We start from the raw sequence: 23,253 nt of genomic DNA on the forward strand, positions 1-23,253 counted from the left end.
GCTTGGACTTCATAACTTCATCTCCCCCAAAGCTTTTAATAGCAGTTACGAGCTTAGTTACTCCATTGACCCAGTCATTGCACACGTGCCAACATGGTTTCCTGGTTATGCAATAAGTGCGTGAGGCAGGTGGTGGGCAGGGTAATGTAGGAATCCCATTGCACCCAGGTGACAAATCACTGGCTATGGGTAGTACCAACGCATGGACCTCTATGGGGGTAGCTTCATTGGCATTTGGTTGGTTGATGGCACGCTCAAGGGTGATGTTTTACCTGTGAGGGGATAATTAGAGGTGCGTTAACTGAAGTCCTTTGTGTAGGGGTGGGCCAAGTTATGATAATGTTAATTAATAGAGGGATGAAGACACGGAGGTTTCTTCGGTTCTGCGTAGTTATCCTTCCAGAGCCATCAATCCTGATGTAGTACTTGTCACAAAAAATCTTGACCAGTAGTTTGTGGCCTTGTCACCACTATCAAATTATTACACCCATGGTCCCATCTCAACCAACCTCACACGTCTTTGACTAGAATAGAGTGAAGAGTATCGTCAGCCGCACATGGCGCCCAGCAGTGGGATTTCTATGGTAACCAACCATGGTGCAATAGAGCCCAGTTCCTTTTATTATTTTCTAGTCGTAGAAAACGGAATTAGAAATATAACCCTTTTTAAATAACTCGGGTTTGTTTAGCTAGGAAAAATACAAATTGTTTTTGAAATATGTACTTTTGTATTCAGGTATCTAACTGCCATTATCATTTCCTTCTGTTGTGTCGTTTTTACGTGAATACAAACCTTCATAATTTGTTGGTTTACTCTTGATTTATTTAGTCATGACCAAAATTAAAAAGTTGTGGGATTCTGGTAAGATTGTATTGTAACCAACTATCTAACCCACACTGGAGAGGAGCAGCTGTGTTGGTGACAGAGCTTTACTTATATCCTGGTTGTCTGTGTAGGAGATATGTTAACTGTGCTTTATCTAGTGCTCTACTTTATGCTTTTTCCTTTTGCTTTGTCTGAGTGATCCATGCTTTTCAGAGTTTTCAGAGATGGCTGTGTACAAAAATAAGTCGTGCTTTTTGAAGTACTGATGGGATTGATATTGCATTGCTTATGGGATACAGTGAACCAGAAATCACACAGTGGTACTCTATCCTCTGGCTTTGGCCGTTGTCCACCTAGATCATTAAACAGTGCAGGTATTCTAAGTTTCAGATTTTGACAATCTTAACAGATCCCAATCTCTTATGAGGGTGCTCAGTCAGGGAGGCCAGGTTTTTCTTTCAGATATTGTCAATCGAGGGGATTTTTAAGATTTACAGATACTGTCTCTGATAAGAATGTTCAAAATCTCGCCAAAGGTACCACCTCGAATACTTATTCGAGTGGCAGTAGATAAACCTCTCTCTTCAGTAACAGAATCAGCGTTGCTGAAGCGATTCTATTATTCGCCATTATGAGCTCGATTGATTGATTTATGAGCTATCTGGCATCCTGACAATACGAGCTTGAATCGAGTCTGGCTTTCCAGTATGGAAAAGCACCAAACTAAAATCTACTTAAAGAGAAACTGATTAGTTCTCCTAAGAAAACCTCTTCCCTTTTATTTATCAGATTAATTATGGACATACCATGTGCCGGCCTCTTCTCATTTCAAATTACAGGTTAGTTACCTCCGTCCAGAGGTGAGTGCACATTTTGGTCCGTAGATACGTAAAGGAAGAATAATAAAAATCACTATACTCATGCCTTCCTAGCGGATGCTAACCAAACACACCACAACACACCACCATTCACACGCATAGTGTAAAGCGCTAAGAGAATGCATCGCCATAACCACGTGGGAGACTAGTAGACAACATGCCACCATTTCACTCTTAAGTTGTGTAGATTGGGAGGCCAGATAAACTCTTACGCCTGCTAAACAGAGTAAATTAGCGATGACATCGATGTCCTGTTTTGCCACAGAAAACATGATTTTCCTCATTTTACGAGTTTTGGCCTGGAGGACTTTATGGCGAAAAGGTGGCCGATGCATATCCACTTTTTCTTGTGTAGATGTTGCTACACTATAAAAATCAGCCCTCCCAGAGGAGGAGGTCAGGCTCTCATTATTATTCACTCCCTGGGTGTAAGAATTCCTGATGGTATATACCGGACAGATCTTATCCCCAGAGGTTTTGAGGTCGGTGGAGACAAAACCATCCCTGCCTCCTCCAACTTATTTTGACTGCTGGTCCTTCAGGGCTCACCACAATCCTTTTCAGGATACAGAGCTACCTCCTGATATGAAAATTTCATGAGGCTAAACGAGATCGAAGATTTTTCCGACATTGCAAAAACATTTTCCTTATACAAAACGAGGTACAGTATGATTTTTGCCTGAGACTAATTTTAAAATCTGCACACCGCCAAACTGTAAGCTCGCCACCATTCTCCCATACTCTGCTACTAGTTACTGCCATATGATCAGCACCCATCCCATCATGCATCTACACATCGGCATTCCTCGACCATTTCGTTTCAGCAGCGCTATCATTCCCATTGAATTCATGTTGGTGATTTCGCTTTCGTGCTCATAGTTACTGTACTGTATTGTGTAGCATTGAAGAAACATTCATGTAGGTAAGGGACTTTTCTCATATGTCATTTAATTCTTAAAATTTAGTTTGCAACTTATTACAATTGATATAATTGTTACTCCGGTCATGTAATCCTTTACTTGGGACTGACCTCTAGGCCTTGGCTATCTTACAAGTCGGTCATAAGATGTAATTTTCTTTATCTGGGTTAAGGGTTAAACAGACAAATGCCTGTTACAGGGGACTTTCTCTCACCCAAGGAAGACTCCCCATATAAATAGTGAGGGTTTCTATTTGCATAGGAACAAACCACAAATCTTCAAGATTTTTCCTGCCTATACAAACCCAAATCTATAATTTGATATCCCGCCTTATCCCTCCTGCAAGTCTTATTTCTCTTCCTCTTGTTATTTGAAATTTTTATAGTTTTTATGTGAAGGATCTAATTTAATGGTGTTACTGTTCTTGAGATATTTCATTTTGTTGGTTTATTCTTCTCTTGTAGATTGTTTATATCCTGGTTTCATCTCCTCACCGGGCCGTTCTTCCCCGTTAGAGCCCTAGGGTTTATAGCATCCTGCTTTTCCACCTAAGGTTATAGCCTAGCTCGTAATTGTAATAGTAGTAATAAGTGAAGCTATGTTGTTCACTCGGTCGCTCCTCTCCAGCTTTGATGGGATAGTTGGTAACCATACAGTGTTAACCAGAATCCTTCAATGTTTTAATTCAGGTCGTAACTAAATAAATCGGGTGTAAACCCATATAGAGGATTCAGGTTAGTTTAATTAACATTACCAGTTAATTATTTGCAATTTACTTATGGCTGAAAGTTATAAGACTACTAATTTGTTTTCATTTTTTCAGATTGAATGGAGAAAGAGGGAGAAAGATAGAGAATGCTGCGAGTGTGTTTCGAGGCTGACATAAAATCAGTCTCTATTTATATACAGTATTTATTAATGTTATCAATTAAATATTTTCCCTGTTGGAACAATCAGGCTTATAGCATCCTGATTTTCCAACTAGGTTTGTAGCTTAGTAATAATAATAATAATATCATCATCCATATATATATGTATGTGTATGATGATGATGATAATAATAATAATAATAATAATAATAATAATAATAATAATAATAATAATAATAATGATAATGATAATATTAACAATAATTATGGTAATGATAGAAATAATAATAATACCCTCCATAAATATTTTGATTCTCTCTCTCTCTCTCTCTCTCTCTCTCTCTCTCTCTCTCTCTCTCTCTCTCTCTCTCTCTCTCTCTCTCTCTCTCTCTCATTTGTTTTTGTATTTAATGGCCAAATCTAGCTTAGCTAAATGTATAAAAATGCTCATTTATTTACTTTTTTCCAGATTTGTCATAGCTGCCAGAAAACTCAAGAAGATGAAATACTAAAAGACGAAAATACCTGAAAGCTTCAGGTAAGTCAACTAAATTTGTTCAGTTCTCTCCAGGCTTTTCCTTTCCTCCTCCTGTTAACACCAGGTTCAATGAACCTCTATTTCTACACATCTCTGTATTTAATAGACACCAACTTTAATCTCAAAAGCTTCTAATGCATCTCCCACCGACTTAATTAGGCGATATAATCTTTCTCTTTCCTTACGGTATACTTCTTTCTTTAGCTTATTGTGGAAACCTTTTGTGAGAGCTTTTCTTGCAGGACATTTTTAGCATTTTTACATCCATCTCTTATTTATCATTACTTCTCCATTTCTGATTTCCCTCAACCATTTCGTTAAGCAACATATCATCTCCTTTCCCTCTACTTGGTTGATGGCCTTCCCCCTCCTATTGGAGCTATCACTGTTAGCTGTAAGCAGTACCATAGTGTCTCTGCAGACTACTTGGCCATGCAACTTTTACATTAATAACCTCGCCTCTCTCTTGCAATGATTTACACTTTCTCAATCTACCAACGGCACTCCTTTCCACACCTTGGTACTCACTCGACCATCTTCATTCAAATAAAATTCCCCACAAATATTACCATTCATTGTTAATTTCGTCATATTCAGCTCTTGGATGTACAAAATATTTTTCTAATTCTTTTCCTCGACCACACACAAATTATCCTCCTCCATCATCAACCTTGCAAATATGATATTTTCACCTTACTTTGTTTGTAGAGGTATACTGAAAATATCTATCGTATTCACTTCACCTTTACCTGTACATCTCTTAAATTCAAACACATTCCTTAATTTATGTGCATACCTAACTAGTATCAATCCTATCAACTCATTCGATACCAATTTACATCAATTTCACACATGCATCACATTCACTCTAAACACACACAGGATGATTCACCCAGGTGAACTGTTACTAATCTTCCCTAATATCCTATATTACCAAATCACTCCCTCCTACATACATCTGTAACATGGCCATCCACACCATATTCAGTAAACTTGCCACATTCCTCTTTGCATGATGCCCATCCTAACCACAACTACGATTCACACGTAAGATTACACCAACATCCAGTTTCTATACACTCAGTTTACTACACCGATAATATTTGACCACACTACTCCTCCTCTTTCACTAGCTAATAAGGTGTTTTTTTTCACCACACCTGAAACATGCATATAATGCCAATCTACAATTATTCTTCTTAGTTCTACTTTCCAGGATTCATAACACTTCTCAAGGCTACATGAACTTAACCTACCTTCCTTAACCCTAAAACTTTCCTCCCCTTCTATCAACTACTCCCTTCTGAAATTGCTATATCCTGGTCTTTGAAACCCAATCTCAGTTGTATAATCCATTCTGGCCTGGTGGTGTATTTATATGTCCTTTACTCACTCTTCAAGATGAACTCGATGTTAGGCCAGTAAAAAAAAAACACCAGGACTCACCTCTAATTGCAACAGAAATAAAACCAGTGTTATTTGTTGAATAAAGGTTCCTTATAACATACTCAGAACCAAAGAATAGTCAGATTGGAACCTAGTGAAGTAACAGAGAGAAGTTTGTGCTCCTTCAAATCATCATTACTTCTTAACTAATCAAGATAAATCCAAAACGAAGAACTCTTTTACATATATTTTCATGGTTAATTTTTCAAGTAAAAGTGTTGAAAATGAGTTAACTCTCACAACACCCCCCCCACTTTCTGCACATACATACTTCCACAATTTAAGTTGTTTATTACAGAGTAAAATAAAACTCCTAATCCCAAGTGCTTTCTTTCACCATGTCTGCTCAGTCATCCTTAATGTCATCACAAACCTAAATAATAGTACTGTCAATACAGGAGTTAAGTCAAATAGTTTTTTCTTCATGCCATATTTTTTATTTGTTCCACAGAACAAACGGTAGTCCTTATATGAAAAATATTTTTTGGAGCAAAGGGTAGGAACTATCACTGCTTGAAGAACAATGTCGGTTGAGCTGTTTAGTTTTACTCAGATGAAAAATAAAATATTCTCGCATTCTCTGTGAAAATCACTCGGTTTCACGACAATACTGAATTCACATTAAAGAATTACTTTTGCTATGCCCTCACAACCTTTATCACCCAGTGTGGTTAGTGCTTCCTCTGTCAGGTTCGTATTACAAAATTTGTTATCTACCATGATGATCCTGAAAAGAAATGGTTGAATATTAGTATAGGCTTAAAGAAAGTCTTTATTGGAAAATATTCACCTAATAATGAATGTCATACATACTGCACAGACATCCTAGCCTTAGAATCCAATACCTGGACATGCCATATACTTTTACTTTTACGGGTTTATTTCTCGCCCTCCATCAAACACTAAAGGTCTGTTCAGGCGGGCCTTGGTGTGAGAAAAAAATAATTTCTTTCCAGTTAATATTTTGCTCTGTATCGTTATCAGTTATTTCGCTAGCATTTGCATTCAGGCTTAATAGTTTTCAGGTCACTATTATAACACTTGCTAAAAAGATAAGTCTTCAGGTTTTTCTTGAAAGCTGCCACATTATTGCTATTCTTGATATCATACACTTCTTATACCAGTTGCATTGCACAAATAATGCCAGTTAAGGGTTGCCTGGAAAACGTAGCTTCGAACACCAAATATGTCTTGAGAACTTCATGTGAAGTGTTGCTGTATGTTGTTCGTATGGTCATGAAATCCTAAAAGTTCAACCCTTAAAAAAGATAGTATTCCACCGAAAAGATTTTGTTGAACTTTTTACATATTGTGGAGGGTACCCTACTGAACATACTGCAAAAATTTTGGTTTCTGTTGCAATTGGTGGTGAGTTAAGGGGAAATGTGTCTGTTGTGTTTCATGTTCAATGCCTGATTTTATATCTCTGATTTCATTCTCTCAAGTGACTTTATATTCTTTTGCTGTTTGTTTCCTCTTCAGCTAGATTGGTTGTGTAGCTTCTCTCTAACACTTGTACATACACCCTTCTACCTTGCTTCCAAAAGGCCATCATTTTATTTCCTAGTGATACCTGTAGACTTCTGCCATCTTATATTATCTTTCTCTTCTTTTAGATATGCTTCAGTATTCCTATTCATATCTCTTAGACCTAGATAATTGTCCTTATAAATTACTGTGACTTCTTTGTTTCCTGTAAAAAAATTCGTACTGTTTCCAGTCTCATTTGTGATTGTCTTTGCTTGTCTTCGTCTAGTTTTACAAACTTACTTGTACCTACCTTTGCCTTGCATTGATCTTTCACTATCGTTTCCCTTCTTTCTCATCTGCTTTTATGTTTCTCTTTCAATGCCTGCAAGCTCTCTAATCTCTTGTGTCTTAATGTCTTTGTCTTTCTAGCCTTATGTTTGCCTGTTGGCCCAGCATGGACATGTTCAATGTACAGTATTTACATCCTCCACTTGTCTCTTTAAATGTTCTGTTGTTCTTTCATCATTTTCTACCCTTTTCATTGATTTATTCCAGCCTTTATCTATATCTTTTATACTGTAGTCTTATAAGCCCTTTGACTCCTTTGTTTCAATTCCCAAGAGGAAATCCCATTTACTTTGGGCTCCATATCCTGTTCTGCTGTAACATCAACTCCTTGTATTATGATTTTGTCCTTTCTTTTTCACATTCATCTTTCAGTTCTTGAGTTATTTTGTAGCTTATAATCACTCATTCCATAATACTCTATTTGAATTGTAACTCTGGTCTCACTTGAAATTCCAATTCCTAACTTTAAGCTTAAATAGTTTTTATAAACACCTGGTACATAATTAATATACTGTTGGTTGCTAATGTCAGCTGCTTACTGGTTAATTTTGAGTAGTTTTTTCTTTATGTATTGTATTGCAATTGATTTTCTTACTATATTTTTCATATTTTTGTACACCTATATTCCCATTTTCATTCTTTCTAGGAGATTGGTGTTGACACCATTCTTTTGAGTCTCTCTCCTAACCATCCTCTCCTCTTAAAGAACCTAAATTTCTCTTGACCGGAAAAACACTTGTCTCTACTTTTTAATTAATAATTTTTCATTTTTGTCCAGCAATCTGGATTTCTTCTCTCTAATGTCAGCCAATACTAATTTATCGAAAGCATTAGTCACATTCTTTAGGAGACTTCTTGGTTACTATGTACCAAAATCTAACACACTTCTACTTATACTTTATTCACAGTTTTACAATATCTGACACACTTCTACTTATACTTTATTCACAGTTTTACCTAGAATATTAACAAAGGGTGGAACTTGCCCTCTATTTTTACAATAATTCTATGCCGGTAAATACTAACCTAACCTAACCTAACCTAACATATGTTCCATTGAAAACTGTGTTTTTTACTTGGTCAAAACTAGAAAAAGCCCTGATATTTACCATACCTAACCTTTATTAATTTCACCAATCCTCTTTTCCATAAACATACCACTAAATGTCTTGCTTATCCACAAACAAAAACACCTCACATTTGAATATAAATATACCATGGGAAGACACTAACACTTTGGACTGAAACAATCATAACATATCATAACACGATACTATATTTTCATCTTACAGTAATATCGTAGGGTTGTTTACTTCCCTTATAGAAAGTCTCATTCCATTGGTGAATGAGGATATTTCACAATTTTGTATCCCTCCTGATAGTTTTATTCGACTGGCCAATACAATACACAACAGTCACCCAAACAAATCGTAATATTTTCTTCGCCAAAAAAAACTGTCATTTTCATTTCAACTCGCCTTCCTATTCATATCTTCGGTTTTACTTATAATAGTTGATAAATGCTTATCGTCCTCACTATTACTGTAATTAGACTTCTTTCATCCTAACTCTGTTAAACACTTTGACAATCTTTCTATCTTACAATCTACAGCTTTTCAATTACTAGGACACCACCAGGTCTGGTGTTTAAAAACAGTTGGGTAGAAGGAAGGGAAGTTATATAGGCCACCATCCTTTTCATTCACAGTACCTGCAAAAGAAGACAGAATTGTGAGAGGTAGTAGGTTGGCCGGGGCACCAGCCAACAAGTTAAGATACTACCGCTAGAGTGTAATGGGGTCCTATAACCGGCCAGACAGTTCTACACTGGATCCTTCTGGTTACAATTTACTTACCCTTTACCTACACATACATGGAATAGTTGTCCTATTTGTTACAGATTCTCCTCTGTCCTCATACACCTGACAACACTTGAGATTACCAAACAATTCTTCTTCCCCCAAGGGGTTAACTACTGTACTGAAATTGTTCAGTGGTTACATTGCTCTTGGTAAGGGTAGAACTGACTTTTAGCTATGTTAAGCAGCTCTTCAAGGAGATGGGCACTCCAAAATCAAACCATTGTTCTTTAATGTTGAGCAGTGCCATAGTCTCTGTACCATACTCTTCCACTGTCTGGGTTTAGAGTTCTCTTGCTTGAGAGTATACCCGGGCACACTATTCCATTTACTTTTTCTTCCTCTTGTTTTGTTGAAGTTTTTATAGTTTATATTATATCGGAAATATTTTCATGTTAATGTTCTTAGAATATTTTATTTTTTCTTGTATCCTTTCCTCCCTGGGCTAGTTTCCCTGTTGGGGCCCCTGGGCGTTTAGCATCCCGCTTTTCCATTTAGGGTTTTAGCTTAGCAAGTAGTAAAGATGATGATAATAATAACAGGCCAAAAAGAGTCAAAAATTACGTAAAATTTAAACCTTGCAAAACATCAAAAACTACGACTGATACAATCCTTGCTAGATTTGCCTCGCATTGTCATCCCATATTTCTGTCTTGATATACACACTCATCACTCATATAGCTGTACATAACACCCATTCATGCTGTGGTACAGTACATGCACTTTTAATTAACAGTCTTTTATACACTCTTATACTGTCAACTTGATCTTTGTCACAACCTGGGCTTTCATTTAGTTCCCTCTGATCCTCCATCCTAAGCTCAACTTGAAATTCATCTGTCTCCCCACCTTCATCATGTATTCCAAATCCACTCGAGTCACTTGTTATCTCAATGAAACCACTAAATTTTTCTCTATTCAGATACTTCACTTACCCTTTGTATACTTGCTTTTTCTTTCATGATGTCAGTCAACACCTCATCAGAAGTCTTGCTATCTCGCAGGAAACATACAAATACTGTAAGTCTAACACTCTTGCTGTACATCACTCGTTCATTCTAATTTGTTCTCTAACACAATTTCCACACATCTCATTCACACAGTGAAACTCGCATTATCTTACTATGCAGCTTAGACTATTACACGTTTCACATTTATTTAAAGTCTTGGTTTCATTCACTTGTTAATATGATGCCCTTTCTCTCCACAACCATAATAGGCACTTAATGACCTCATATATTCATTTTTCCTGTGACCCATTCTATAACGTCTAAAACCCCTCTTACCTGGAGACCCTCCTCTCCAGCTTCCTTTCCAACTTGCACACTACTTCCATTCATTATATTTACCCTATTTTCAAAGTCATGCTCTCAACAGTATTTCAAACACCTCATCCCATTTCAATCTTCCATTTGTATGTCTTATTTTCCCCTTTGTTTTTTTTTTTAAAGAGCTCACACACACTCATGTACAGTGGCACAGAACCTCACCAATGCCTTATATTAATTTATATTCTGATCCCTAAACTTCTTTCTTGTTAAAATCTCCAGCCTATGGTCATACGTCTCCACTGTCATGTTTTACCCATCTTCGCTTCTTTAAACTCATTGTTGTTTCTATACTGTACACCAGCTTTTATTCTTCTCGCACGATCAATTACATGTACATCTCTCTGATTACTCACAATCATGATTGTCCCATGAAGAATATTCAAATTTCCTTAAAAAAAAAAGAAAAAAAAATGCTAATTTCATGTGTTCAAAACTGTATTTTCTCCCTCTTCTCTAAAAAAATTTTCCTACTCAGAAAATCTCTCACTCCATTCAACTTGTTTTGCTCTCTGGCACTTCCCTAATCAAGACGCATTCACTATCACTCATGGTTGTATATAGACTTTTTCATTTTACTTAGTACTTCAGTATCACCTTGCTCTTCTTAGCACTTTATGTTTTGTACTCTCATTTTCTCCTGTCCTGCACCTTTTACTCCCCATCTTTTCATCCTTCCAGACATTCTTCCATTGTCTCTGCTATTTTTAGATGACCTTTCACTTTAACGTTTATCCTCCTTTCATCAGTTTCCTAAGTTCTTCATTATCTTTCCTCAGCCATTCATTCTCACATTATTTCCTCTACAGTTCTCTCCAGTTCTTCAATTATTCTTCCATACTGTTCTATTTCCTTTACACTTTGTCCTCAGCAAACCTTACTTCACTCACTATCCTTTCTGCCTCAAATGACTTGATAGTCCCTGGCAGTAGTGCCCCAAAGAATAATCCCTTAATGAGCAATGCCCCATGTTGGGTGCCAATTATGTCATGAGATTTTGGGGCAATATGCACCAGAATAAAACTCACTTCTACGGTACTTTATCCGTAACCTAAAAACATACATACTCACGTACATTTGCTTGTAATGATAACTCCATTATACTTTGTAATGTTTATCTAACCCCTAACATTATCACTAATCTTAAACAATGGGGTTTGTACCATCAAGTTTTCCCTTCTATAAAAAGGAAAAACTCTATAAACCAACTAAATTCAATATCTTAAATAGAGTCTCAAGATTTTTCCTAAAGCTAATACACAATTATATGTAAACAAACACAACCAAAATAAACCAAAACACATTAATCATATACCACAATATTGTTTTTCACTTAGTGTGAGAATCTTTATTCACAGATAGATATTACCCCAAACATAAACTATTCACTTCACTCGCATCAAAACAGTAATGAAGGTCTGTACATCCTTCATTTTATTTCCACTTTTAACTTCACTCTGATTGTTTATCCTATTTTACATTTTACGAGTAATTTCTTCTGTCGTGTACTTGGTGATCCAACCAATCGGCCTCGTTTTCTCTCAAGATACATTTTTCACTTTTGAAAACCACTAGAAATACAAATATATATCCCTATATTAATTATAATCACATTAGTTTCTGTCAGTGGAGGATTATGAAGTTGAATTGTGTACTTTAGCATCGTCAATCACGGTCCCATCCACACAAGGTCAATAGGCAACGTGTCTAAGAAATAGGATATATACTGTAGTCCTCCCTGTAAAATTTCCAAAACATCCCAATTACCAGGGCACACTTCACTTGACCTACACCAATGAACAATGGGGTCTTAATTCTGGAAGTACTACATAAGCCCCCCTTATTATCAGATCCCCTCAACATTCCTGGATAAAAAGACAAAATATTGGAAACGTAAATGGGTGGCAAAATTAAAAATAACAATAGCTATGTAATGTCATCAGGAAAATATCACTGATATTAATTTTTTTTATATACATATTCTTAATTCCTTTGCTGCCTTTTGATATCTCCAAGTGGTACCCCCGCAGCCTATTGGCTCCTCTTAATTTCAACCTGTCTTTATATTACTTTTCTTCATCTGGTCCACTTGAATTTGGCGAGTGTACTGAGGATAAGTACATCAGCCTTTTGACTGAGATTGTTTTGATCTTGATGTTTGCTACTCTTCTATTCATTGCCTCCAATACTACAACAAGATGTTCTTCCTTCCTGCCCACCCAATTTTCTCTGTTAATACATTTTGGTGACAAGAAGAACTCTAGCGACATCAGCGATTACATTTATCACTAAGTACTTAATTCGCCCTACATCTTGTATTTTGCTCTCATATTGCCAAATTGGGGGCTAAACATTCCTTTGCTTCCTTCCCAGTCACCATGAATTTTGTTTTTGTTATCACGATTTCCAATCCTCTCCCTCCATTCTTCTCTTACAGTTTTTTTTAAATGTTACCAAAAGTTATACCTCTCATTCTGTAGTTAACTCAAGGTTATCTGCATATATTAACCCTTTAACCCCCAGGCTATTTGGAAATTTCCAACCCTTAACCCCCAGGGGGTTATTTTTTTCCTAGCACATTTTGCAGTATATTTTTTTTTTTTGAATTGCTCTAACAGCCTTAATTTTTGTCATAGAGAGGTCAGGTTAGTCTCATTCTCTTGGAAAATGCCTGAATTTTCTCAAAAATTTATCAAATATGAAGTTTTTTTTTTATAGCACTTTTTCGCAAGGACGTACCGGTACGTCCATGGGGGTAAAGGGATGGCTTTTGTGAAATGTACCAGTACGTCCTTTTGGGGGTAAAAGGGTTAATTGACAGGTGCTATGTTTGCATTCTAAAATAGATTTCTTTATTATCATAATGAACAGCAAAAGACTCGGTGCTGATCCTTGATAGAATCTAATGCTTACCTCAGAATATCTCTGATAACCCTGCCACTGTCTTCACTCTAGATTGTGTTTTATTTTACGGTAGTATAATACCTCATTTGGTCATCCCAGTAACTTCTTGTCTTTGTCATTACCCAACCCTTTTAATAGTGTATTGGTACTCTCACTGGTTCCTGGTGGACATACTGCTTGAGCAAGTGTGAAATATTGATATCTACGGACAGAACATCATTCCCAGTTGCAGCCTAACTTGATGGCATTTCCTTCCTCCTAATTACTTCCCTTATCTCAATTACACTTATTATAATACCAAGCCCCTTCGTTTATTGGATTATCCTAAGTTCTTGATACTGAATTTTTCTTTCAGTTAGCCTCCTGTTACCTTATACAAAAATGTGTGCGCTCTGTTTTTCCATCTCCGTCCCATATAACTTGCCGCTTGTTCATACAGAAGAACCTTTAAAGTCGTATGGTAAACCTAGTCTTCATGGTTATGATAACCTCCCATGTTCTAAATCCCTCTTATGTATCCCCATTCTGCCCTTACCTTCAATTGAATCTTAACTTTGTCATATTCCATTTTATAGTAATCATCTTTTCTATTTCCATTCCTATTTTATCCTTTATGTCCTATTTAACCCTTTTACTCCCAGGCTATTTGGAACTTTCCAACCCTTAACCCGCAGGCTTATTGGAAATTTTCAACCCTTAATCCCTAGGGGTTATTTTTTTTTCAAGCACCTTTTGCAGTATATATTTTTTTTTAGATTGCTCTAACAGCTTTAATTTTCGTCATAGAGAGGTCAGGTTGGTCTCATTCTCTTGGAAAATGCCTGAAGTTTCTCCAAATTTATAAAAAATATGCAAAAAAAATGTAAATAGCAGTTTTTTGCAAGGACGTACCGGTACGTCCATGGGGGTAAAGGGATGAGTCTTGTGAAACCTACCAGTACAGTACGTCCTTTTTGGGGGGTAAAAGGGTTAAGTTTCAGATACCATTTCACTTCTTGCACCTTTATTTCATACTTTTGACGTGGTCTGCATTTTTATCACATTTTCACCCCAACATTCTTTAAAGGTTTTTCCTATTTGATATGCTACAATCTCTTATGTTATTGCAGTGTTGTGATAGAATAATCTACTTATATTTAAACCTGTTTTAGTCTCTCCATATACCTACTTCTATTTTTTCTCACTCTTATTCTTTCCTACATTTCTACATTGGATAATATGGTTGGGATTAATACTGTTTAATACATTTTGGTTTGTACAGTATCTCCAGGGCCATATCCCATATGTTTGCTATGTTACCATACTTCATTATTTCATACCTCCAAGTATTCCACTTATTATTTCCTTTTTTGAATGTTCAGTTATGATCCTCTTTATTACATGCACACAAATATTCACCTTCTATTATTCCTCTGATGTCCCCCTTTTTTAACTTTTCTTCATTTACTTGCTTATCCTCCTCCTTACTTCTAAATGTTAACATTTCAGTATTTCTGGTTTGGTGCTAAATGTAAACTTTTTCAAGATTTCCATGCTATGGCAGTTGTCTATTGCTACTCTGTCTTCCTTTCTGCTGCTGGGGAACACTGTGTGTATACAAGTGCTTCAATTTCAACCCCTTTATAAGTGTTAGCCTTTGCTGACTTATGTTTTTCAGTTTACAAGCTTAGTTTGTTCCAGGATAAAGCTCATAGACTAAAGTGATCGTATTCTAAAACAATTTTCCCCATTAGGAATAAAGGAGATACACTCGATCCATTCCACAAGTCCATAAATACATATATACACTCAATTTTAAAGGTTTGTCATGGTATGTAGTGAACAAGTTATAACCCCTAACATGAAAAAGGTGAATATGGAAGGAAATCTTAGCCCACAAATGTACAGTGCTTGTAAACCAATTTGAATTTTCCTGCTTGAATACTGAGATGCTTGTACAGTATACTGTACCGAGTTACTAGTAAGCCGAGATTCTACTCTACTTGTTTTTATCTTTCCCTTCGGAGCCTCTGTAGTTTATGGGGACAGGTCTTGGACCGGCCGAAAATCTAGTAAAAAATTTCCAAAATCGGCTCTTTTTTTTTTTTCAAGGGAATGATCACAGAATGAAATAATATATTCACTGAATTTGTAAATGCTTGTCCCAACAATCCAATACTAGGACCACTCTGCGAATGAAAGTCGGAAACGTGCGAGAAAAATGGACAACTAACCCAAAATTCCCTTCCTTACCTGACCTACAAGCCGTGTCCTTACCTTCCTCGTGACCTAACCGGTTAGCCCCCCTGCGACCCCCCAACCACTGTCGCTAACATACAAACCCCTCAAACCCAACCTAACCGAACCAAGTAGTTCCCAGGTCACAATCCCTAGCGGGGGGGCTTGCCCCCGGACCCCCTTTGTAAGTCTCTCTCCTACACAAAAAACGCTATGGGCAGCACTCTAAATTATATCTTAACCACATTGTAATAATAAAAAAAGTTACTCAGGATTACCTTAATATTTGTAGTTGGTGAAGTCAAAATCCTCGGGTTCTTGCGTCTTCACAGGGACCCCTAAAGTCACTTAAGAGCCCTTTTCGAAATAAAAAATGAAAAAATTACTGGGTAACTCGAGTAAAGTCCCGTAGGTCTTAAAACCTTATTGTCTTCAAAGTATCAAGCTGATCTATATGAGTAATAAACTCAACACCATCGCTCAAAGGGAAACTAAATGGAACACGTCTGTCCATTACGGTGTTTAGCGTTGGAAAGGGTCGACCTCGTGTGTAGGTCAGTCTCGGGTCGAGGGGGGAGATTTAAAATTTTGAAATCACGCGGCCAGCAAAAGTAGGCCTACAAGCGCACAGAAACGAAGGGTTAGTTCGGGTGGTTTGTTTGACACTGGCTTTATCAACCAAAACATCTTAACTAGATGTTGGCTAACCTAACCTTTGGTTGTATATATAACAAATTGGTATTCGACATATCAGGACGTGTCCCAACAAACTAAAATCTTAACAAGAGGTTAAAAATGAAGATTGTTGGGATTAGCGAAAACATAAGTCCGAACATCGATAACTGTTCCATCTTGCGCCACCAGCTGATAGGTGAACAGAGCGCCGCGAAACGGGTGTTATTATAGTCAGGCAGGAAACAATGCTTGGGGGAAATTTTACGATCGAGTAACTTGGCCGTGGCTTCAGGGGATGACGCATTGTAACGAACATTCCCTAACCTAACAATTCATGATAATCACCATAGCAGTATCAAATGTCACTATAAATAACATGTCCCTAAAAACAACAAACTTAACAGTAAGTAAAAATGTAGATTGATGGGACAGTATTAAATTGTAAAAACGAACGATTCTTAGACTGGAATGACACGGGCTCTATCTCTCGGGAAAGTTGGAAACTAAGCAGGAGCTACCCGTGACTTGCGTTGGGACGGTGCTGAACTTGGAAAACATTGCCGTGGTAAAGGTAAATTATGATATTATTCAAAATGATAAAATAACATCATATTAGGGTATATTGGATCATAGTAAAGAACATCTTCCCCGTAATGAAAAACAATTTGGCGAGTATTAAGAAAGATAACGCCCTGTCCCTAAAAACTACGTTCACCCCTAAATCTATATCCTCTGTTTTGTCGTCTTGTGTCCACCAGTGTTCTTCCTATCATGTTTATTTCACATACTATTGAGGCCCCTTTCCACCCTACCATATTTCCTATTCCCTAGCTCTTTAGTATTGTACAATCAACAGGGTAAAGTTTATCAAAGCACTTGTACGTTTCTCCAAACTGTACATATATCGGGGCCCTCGAGTACTTATCATAATCTACAATTGCGTTGACTGTAATCCGATGCTCTGCTTTTGATTTTCCATCCATTCCACTGCACTGGTATTTACTTGTCTTTTCTTTAATTACTCCTTTGATTTTACTCAGTATCAGTTTTTCAAAGAGTTTAATCATTGTATCTGTTATTTTCTTTTCCTTTATTTACTGACAGTATCTCCTTTCTGTTCCAATCCTAAGTCTTATGTAACCATTATTTCCTCTTATTTCATTTATTAACCGTTTTACCCCCAGGCTATTTGGAACTTTCCAACCCTTAACCCCCAGGGGTTACTTTTTTTTCAAGCACATTTTGCAGTATGTTTTTATTTAAATTGCTCTAACAGCCCTAAGTTTTGTCATAGAAAGGTCAGGTTGGTCTCATTCTCTTGGAAAATGCCTGAAATTTCTCCAAATTTATAAAAAATGTGCAAAAAAAAAATGTAAAAAGCAGTTTTTTGCAAGGACGTACCGGTACGTCCATGGGGGTAAAGGGATTAGTTTTGTGAAACATACCGGTACGTCCATGGGGGTAAAGGGATGAGTTTCGTGAAACGTACCAGTACAGTACGTCCTTTTTGGGGGTAAAAGGGTTAAGTTTCAGTTACCATTTCACTTCTTGCACCTTTATTTCATACGTTTGACGTGGTCTGCATTTTTATCCCATTTTCACCCCAACATTCTTAAAGGTTTTTCCTATTTGATATGCTACAATCTCTCATGTTATTGCAGTGTTGTGATAGAATAATCTGCTTATATTTAATCCTGTTTTATATTCTATATTCTCCATATACCTACTTCTATTTTTTCTCACTCTTATTCTTTGCTACATTTCTACATTGGATAATATGGTTGGGATTAATACTCTTTTCATACATTTTGGTTTGTACAGTATCTCCAGGGCCATATCCCATATGTTTGCTATGTTACCATACTTCATTATTTCATGCCTCCAAGTATTCCACTTATTTCCTTTTTTGAATGTTCAGTCATGATCCTCTTCATTAAATGCACACAAATATTCATATTCTATTCTCTGATGTCCCCCTTTTTTAACTTTTCTTCATTTACTTGCTTATCCTCCTCCTTACTTCTAAATGTTAACATTTCAGTATTTCTGGTTTGGTGCTAAATGTAAACTTTTTCAAGATTTCCATGCTATGGCAGTTGTCTATTGCTACTCTGTCTTCCTTTCTGCTGCTGGGGAACACTGTGTATATACAAGTGCTTCAATTTTAACCCCTTTATAAGTGTTAGCCTTTTCTGACGGGTTTTCCACCTTACATACCTCAGTTTACAAGCTTAGTTTGTTCCACGATAAAGCTCACAGACTAAAATGCCCGTATTCTAAATCAATTTTCCCCATTAGGAATAAAGGAAATACACTCGATCCATTCCACAAGTCCATAAATACATATATACACTCGTTTTTAAAGGTTTGTCATGGTATGTAGTGAACAAGTTATAACCCCTAACATGAAAAAGGTGAATATGGAAGGAAATCTTAGCCCACAAATGTACAGTGCTTGTAAACCAATTTGAATTTTCCTGCTTGAATACTGAGATGCTTGTACAGTATACTGTACCGAGTTACTAGTAAGCCGAGATTCTACTCTACTTGTTTTTATCTTTCCCTTCGGAGCCTCTGTAGTTTATGGGGACAGGTCTTGGACCGGCCGAACATCTAGTAAAAAATTTCCAAAATCGGCTCTTTTTCAAGGGAATGATCACAGAATGAAATAATATTAAATTCACTAAAATTGTAAATGCTTGTCCCAACAATCTACATAATAGGACCACTCTGCGCATGAAAGTCGGAAACGTGCTAGAAAAATGGACAACTAACCCAAAATTCCCTTCCTAACCTGACCTACAAGCCGTGTCCTTACCTTCCTCGTGACCTTACTTGGGGGTGTTACCCCCCAATCACTGTCGCTAACATACAAACCCTACAAACCCAACTTAACCGAACCTAGTAGGTCCCAGGTCACAAGCCCTAGCCCTTCGTAAGTCTCTCTCCTACACAAAAAAAAGTTATGGGCAGCACTCTAAATTATATCTTAACCACATTGTATTAATAAAAAAAAGTTACTCAGGATTACCTTAATATTTGTAATTGGTGAAGTCTAAATCCTCCGGTTCTTGCGTCTTCACAGGGACCCCTAAAGTCACTTAAGAGCCCTTTTCGAAATAAAAAATGAAAAAATTACTGGGTAACTCGAGTAAAGTCCCGTAGGTCTAAAAACCTTATTGTCTTCAAAGTATCAAGCTGATCTATGTGAGTAATAAACTCAACACCATCGCTCAAAGGGAAACTATATGGAACACGTCTGTCCATTACGGTGTTTAGCATTGGAAAGGGTCGACCTCGTGTGTAGGTCAGTCTCGGGTCGAGGGGGGAGATTTAAAATTTTGAAATCACGCGGCCAGCAAAAGTAGGCCTACAAGCGCACAGAAACGAAGGGTTAGTTCGGGTGGTTTGTTTGACACTGGCTTTATCTACCAAAACATCTTAACTAGATGTTGGCTAACCTAACCTTTGGTTGTATATACTGTATAACAAATTGGTATTCGACATAATATCAGGACGTGTCCCAACAAACTAACATCTTAACAAGAGGTTAAAAATGAAGATTGTTGGGATTAGCGAAAACATAAGTCCGAACATCGATAACTGTTCCATCTTGCGCCACCAGCTGATAAGGTGAACAGAGCGCCACGAAACGGGTGTTATTATAGTCAAGCAGGAAACAATGCTTAAGGGAAATTTTACGATCGAGTAACTTGGCCGTGGCTTCAGGGGATGACGCATTGTAACGAACATTCCCTAACCTAACAATTCATGATAATCACCATATCAGTATCAAATGTCACTATAAATAACATGTCCCTAAAAACAACAAACTTGACAGAAAGTAAAAATGTAGATTGATGGGACAGTATTAAATTGTAAAAACGAACGATTCTTAGACTGGGATGATATTGCCGTGGTAAAGGTAAATTATGATATTATTCAAAATGATAAAATAACATCATATTATGGTATATTGGATCATAGTAAAGAACATCTTCCCCATAATGAAAAACAATTTGGCGAGTATTAAGAAAGATATCGCCCTGTCCCTAAAAACTACGTTCACCCCTAAATCTATTTCCTCTGTTTTGTCGTATTGTGTCCACCAGTGTTCTCCCTATCATGTTTATTTCACATACTATTGAGGCCCCTTTCCACCCTACCATATTTCCTATTCCCTAGCTCTTTAGTACTGTACCATCAAGTTTATCAAAGCACTTGTACGTATCTCCAAACTGTACATATATTGGGGCCCTCGAGTACTTATCATAATCTACAACTGCGTTGAGTGTAATCCGATGCTCTGCTTTTGATTTTCCATCCATTCCACTGTACTGGTGTTTACTTGTCTTTTCTTTAATTACTTCTTTTGATTTTACTCAGTATCAGTTTTTAACCCTTTTACCCCCGAAGGACGTACTGGTACGTTTCACAAAACTCATCCCTTTACCCCCATGGACGTACCGGTACGTCCTTGTAAAAAACTGCTATTTACATTTTTTTTGTAATTTTTTATAATTTTTTGAGAAACTTCAGGCCTTTTCCAAGAGAATGAAACCAACTTGAACTCTCTATGACGAAAATTAAGGCTGTTCGAGCAATTTGAAAAAAAAATATACTGCAAAATGTGCCCGAATAAAAATAATCCCTGGAGGTTAAGGGTTGGAAAGTTCCAAATATCATGGGGGTTAAAGGGTTAAGAGTTTAATCATTGTATCTGTCACTTTCTTTTTCTTTATTTACTAACAGCATCTCCTTTCTGTTCCAATCCTAAGGTTTATGTAACAATTATTTCCTCTTATTTCATTTATCAATATATCCAGGCTTTCCTTCATGTATTTTCCAATACACTATTCTTGATCATTTTATTACTATCTCTATATCTATTCTTGTCTTTTAAGCTTTTCAAAATATGCCCCAGTTCCTCCATTTTGGTCTTCTACCTCCCTCCCTTTTGACTGCTGTGGATGTTGTCCAATGCATCACTAATTGCTTTCTTCAGTAGTTTTTCCTTCAGCAGTACATGTGTCTCTTTCAGAAATAGGTCCATATAAAGTTTCTCATTCCTTTATTCTTTGTACATTTTTATTTAATTCCTCCTCTTCATTCGGTGCTATTATAGTATGCTATCTACCGCCAATTTTGCTATCTACCGCCAATTTTGCTATCTACCACCCCTCTCTGACTATAGTATGATACCCACCATCAGTCCCTAAGGATACGGTCTACTTGCTAATCCGCCTCTGATAAGGAGGATCAATACCGACTTGATAACCTAACCTAACCTAACCTTACCTAACTCAACCCAACTTAACCTAACCCAACCTAACCTAACTTACAAACTGCTTATAATTATGCACCCATGTCCTAATCTAACTTAACCTAACCCAACCTAACCGAACCTACAAACTGTTTATAATTGTGCATCCATGTTGTCCTGCCAATAAATATTATTAAACTATCATTAAAGTCCAATGAGGATAACATACTAGTGGTAAGTAATCTGTTTGATAATCCTCATCAAACAGGAGGATTAACATTGACGGTAGATAACATACTTTGTGGTAGATACCATACTATAGTAGAAATTCTACGGTAGATAGCATACTATAATAGCACCCTTCGTTCTTTACTCCATACATTATGGCTTCATTATGGACATCCATATTTCACTTCGTCCCAAAAAGCTGCTCGAAATACTCCTTTTCTTTCGTAATCCCCTATACTGTTTTTCTTACTCTATCGCCTTGCTTTTGTTCCTTTCCCTTAATGATATACAGTCAAACCTGCGCTAGTGAGACCCCTTGGGAATTTGATAAAGTGGGTCACATACAAAACTCATATTGCACTTTAGTATTTTTCATGTTAAAATTGATTTTCATGTTCTAGACATATTAGGTCTTCTATATTGGTTCATTTAAGATGTGGGGAAGTGGGTGCACTTAGAACCCTCCTAGCCCGTGCCCTATATAGGTTCCACAGTAGAATCCTCTCCTATTTTACCCACATCTCAATTTCATGATGGTCACTTTGTGTATCTACTTTAGTTTCTTAGTCTGCTGCCATACTTGTAGTACTGTAATTACAGAATTTCCTTCCAACTCTGGCATCTCTCTTTCAACTCTCTTTATTTTCTGTCACATATTCTTATTTAGTTCATCATACTCCCTTAACTCCCCCATTAATTACTTGTTCACACCTTCTGGTACTTCTTGCACATTCTTTTATTGATTTGAGGCAGACCAAACGAAATAAAAACAGGCTTTCTATTTCTATTGTTTTCTGACTCCCAGTCATGTGTTTTCCCACTGATTGCCTTTGTCACAGTGCACACAATGACCACATCAATTTACTAATTCTTGCACTACACAGTTCATCTATTATTCTCCACTGTAAATATATTTGGTGTCCTGAGTTGATATATTAGTGTACCATTCGTTCTTCTGTATAGCCGTACCTCGTGTCCCTATATCAATCAGTTTACTTATTGTATAACTGAACTGATAGTGAGGATTCCCTCTGGTACAGCCTGAAGAATCCCACTATTGCTCTTTGCTATCCATACTCTCTCTGTTACTGGTGTAAGTATGTTTTGTATCACGCTCTTCTCACTTTCTATTCTCTCTTGGATTCTCTCTCATTTTTATTGTTCTTTCTCCAGGTTTCATTCTCATGCCTTTCTTTCTACTGCACTTTTCTCTTTCACTTGTTGGCCACCACCTCTGCTTCCTTGAGATAATTTAGTTTAAACTCATCATAAAGTGATGAATAGTCAATTGCAACATGTAACTTCATACCTACTTTCAATGTTCAAGTTCTTTCAGTCCCTCCCTGTACAGTTCCACTTTCCATTCCCTTCTATCTTCTACATCTCGCACTTCACCAACTAAACAATACTTAGCTAATAGTTTTGCTCCTTGCCATAACAGCTCAGTGATCATTCCACCTGCATTATCTCAAAGATGTCTTCAT

At 36.9% G+C, this 23,253-nt stretch overlaps 1 long non-coding RNA gene across 1 annotated transcript in view; it reads left to right on the plus strand.

Moving 5' to 3' along the window:
• Positions 1 to 1,813: 1,813 nt before the first annotated feature.
• Positions 1,814 to 23,253, plus strand: part of LOC137635916 (uncharacterized) — a 152,901-nt gene continuing 131,461 nt past the window's right edge. The window contains exon 1 of the long non-coding RNA XR_011042821.1: positions 1,814 to 4,031. This is a non-coding gene — a long non-coding RNA (uncharacterized lncRNA). The remainder of the gene's footprint in view (positions 4,032 to 23,253) is intronic.

Source organism: Palaemon carinicauda, unplaced genomic scaffold (genome assembly GCF_036898095.1).
Source record: "Palaemon carinicauda isolate YSFRI2023 unplaced genomic scaffold, ASM3689809v2 scaffold198, whole genome shotgun sequence".
Taxonomy (NCBI): Eukaryota; Metazoa; Arthropoda; class Malacostraca; order Decapoda; family Palaemonidae; genus Palaemon; species Palaemon carinicauda.